At 48.9% G+C, this 3,274-nt stretch overlaps 1 pseudogene; it reads right to left on the bottom strand.

Moving 5' to 3' along the window:
- Positions 1-812: 812 nt before the first annotated feature.
- LOC118836518 lies at positions 813-1,800 on the bottom strand (annotated as a pseudogene).
- Between the last annotated feature and the right edge of the window lie 1,474 nt (positions 1,801-3,274).

Raw genomic sequence — 3,274 nt, 5'->3', positions numbered from 1 at the left:
TTTTTCCTTTAACCTCTTCATTTTTGGTTCCCTGAGACCATAAATACTGCTCATCTCAAGTATTCCAGCCAAGACTGGAAGGTAAGCCTCTCCCTAACCCAAACCCCTTCTTGCTGTCCAAGCATTTTGGAGGGGTTTTTGGGCCTGACTCCCCAGGTCCCCAGTAGGTCAGACAGCCACTCGCTGTCTTGGACCCAGCCTGATGCTCTCAGGTTCTTGGTCCAGTTGTTTATGTTCCAGGCCATGGACCTGGGCACACTTTCTGAAGCATAGAGGACAAGGACAGACACCCTATCCGGAAGTGTGCCCCCAGTTTTCTCAATTCGCTTAGCGCTAGGGAATGGGAAAACCTCAGGTACCTTTTTGTGTTTATTTTTTCCTGTCTTGCTTTGTTCCTTTTTGAGGCTTACTCCCAGATCCGTCTTGCAGAGGAAGGGACTTTCAGCCCCCGCCGCCGTGCCCCCCCCAACAAGTGGTCAATTCTCCTCAATCCCCAAAAATTCACCCTTGGGCTATCTTTTACAAAATTGAAAAAAATTTAAGTTCTCTAAAAAACTTAAAAGGAAAAAACTGGTATACCTTCGCAATACTGCTTGGCCACAATATCGCCTAGAAGGCCATGAAGAGTAGCCTATTTTGGGGACTTTACAATACAATACTCTTTTACAGTTAAAATTATATTGTCAGCGAGAAAGAAAATGGACACAAATTCCTTACATAATGACCTTCGTGGAGCGCTCTGGGAACCCCATTCTCAGAAAAGATTGTAAGATGCTCATAGCTAGAGGCCCCTCACAAAGGGGCAATGGGGGTCAAGAATCAGCTGCAGGGCCAGGGAGTGGGGCAAGTCTCCAGGGATCCCCAGAGGCAGGGATGGGAGCCGAACCCCCCCAGGGGTCAGCTGAGGGTGGGACAGGGGTCCAGGGGGGCCTCCCAGGGGGCGGAGGGTGGGACGGCTGCACGGACAGGATTTCCCCAGGGGTCAGAGGAGGGTGGAGAGGCCGGGGCCATGAAGACATCAGCCAGATCCATGAGAGACGACTCCTTCTTGCCCCCGTCATTCTCTTGCTCTCCTCCTTCACCATTTGCAGCCTCAGGTCATCACCTCCACGAATCCGCTCCTCCTTGTCATGCTCCTCTCGGCTCAAACTAAGGGCCAGCTGGAGCTGGACGTTATCCTCCGGGCCACGGGGTGGGGGCTGGCCGGCCTCTTCCTTGCTCATAGCCAGGCCCAGCTGCAGCTGCAGCTCTTCCTCCCCGCTACTCTGGGCCAGGCTTGCTCTGCCTCCCGGGGTGCCCCGAACCCCACAGCTGCCGAGGATGCTGTGGCCGTCTGAGCCAGCTTCTCCTTGGTCCTGAGGGCATGGGCCCCCTCTTCCCGCAGTCGGTCCTTGTCCCACAGCAGGGCCACCAGCTGCTTGGCCTTCTCGCGGACGTTGACGCCCTGGTCCTTGCCGCCCCAGTCCACGTACCAGAAGTCCTTCAAGGTCTGCACCGCATATGTGTTCTCCTTGCTTTGCTGGGACACGCGCTCCGAGCCGGTCTTGTTCAGGTACTCCATGAGCGTCGTGGCCTTGTAGACGTGCTTCTAGTTCTCACCGTGGTCATTGCGACGTTTCCAGATCATGCTCATGATCTCTGAGAAAGCGACCACGTTGTAGGTGAGGTCAGCGATCTCGGACGTGAGGGAGCCCGAGGGCCCCAGGGATCGTTGCTGGTGGCCTCGCGCACCTTGATCTCGGCCTCTGAGTAGTTGTGCACGATGTTTTTCATCTGCCGGCAGAGCGAGAAAGTCGACATGAGAGAGGCTGGTCCGGGCCCCCGGGGCCGCGGGAGGCGGGGCACGTCCAACCCCGGAGAGCCGGTCACCCGCATCCCTGGAATCCTAGGGCTCCGGCTCCCGGGAGAGGTGGGGGGGAGGGTCCGCCGCCAAGCTCAGGGGAAGGTGCCGGGAAGAGACGGCCGGAAGCATTATGTCGTCTTCATTCTTTTGGAGTCTTGATCTATGCAGGTGATGTATCATTTCTTATCAGAATTCTAAAGTCTTTCCAAGTTGACTAGCTAACACCTTCCTGATGCTAAGCACTGAGCCTCTCTTAACAATATAGGAAATTATAGTAGCTTTCTGGGTTGCCAGGAAAAACTAAACTTTTCACTTGGATAAAACCCCTAGATCTTTGTAGTGGAACCATAATCCTGAGTTCAGGTTCTCCATCCACTACGGATCAATGCTTTCCCTATGACAAAACAAAAGATACCAATAGGGAGATGATACCGTGAATAGAAGGACAAAAGCAAGAGAACTCAGTATAGTGCCCAGCACATAGTAGGTGCTTAATAAATGCTTGTGGATTTGATCTGTTGCACATTAAAAACAAGAGGTGCATATGAAAGTTAACCTAGCAAGTGAATGGATGGCTGAGGTTTTGTCCTTAAATAGAATTTGGATATCTAGATCATACCTTGTAATATAGACTTAACAGAAAACTGACCAGATGGAGAATAGATTTAACAAATACCAACAATAATGCATTTGCCAGGTGTCTTCTGAATCCAAATAATTTAAAAAAAAAAACTTTCAAATGATAAAGGATGGGTGAGGGAGAGCAATGCTTTTCTAGTTCGTTATACCACAAAGGGTAGCCAAAACAAAAAAGGAGGAAATGGGATGATGCGAGGGAGGAAGGAGGAAGAGGTGGAGGAGGAATGCTGGAGGAAGAGGGGAGAAGGGGGACGAGAAGATGGAGGAGGAAGAGGAGGAAAAAGGTTTAGGTATTTAGGCAATTCTAATATGGCTTCAATTATCACTAAGAGAAGGAAACTAGTTTCTGGGTCAAAAAGATGGAAACTTTGAAGGGAAGTCACCATTCCGTTCTAGTGTTTCCTGTACAGAAGGAGACACAAAATGGATGTTGTGAAAATAATTTCAGTTGCTTAGGAGGAAAGAAACAATGTCCTTTGGAATAAATGTTTCAGTTGATGTTAGTGTCAAATGAGTGATACTCAAAATGAAATTCAAAGAAACAAAGAAAAACAATTCTATTAAGGAAGAAAACAGGGATGTGTCTAAAGAAATAAATAAGAAACCCACTGACCATGAATTTTATTTTATGGATAGAAAATGGAAGCAGTCCAGTAGCAGAAGAGGAATATAACAGTATGACAATCCTATAAAAATTTGCATTAGGAATGCTAAAAATCAGAATCAGCTCAAGCTGTGAGGAGAAACTAAGGACAACAAAAGGAGCTAAAAAAAAAGATACATAAGGAGAAA

The sequence above is a fragment of the Trichosurus vulpecula genome, chromosome 2 (assembly GCF_011100635.1).
Source record: "Trichosurus vulpecula isolate mTriVul1 chromosome 2, mTriVul1.pri, whole genome shotgun sequence".
Taxonomy (NCBI): domain Eukaryota; kingdom Metazoa; phylum Chordata; class Mammalia; order Diprotodontia; family Phalangeridae; genus Trichosurus; species Trichosurus vulpecula.
Note: the sequence above shows the minus strand (reverse complement) of the source record. Positions and strands in the feature narration are given on the sequence as shown.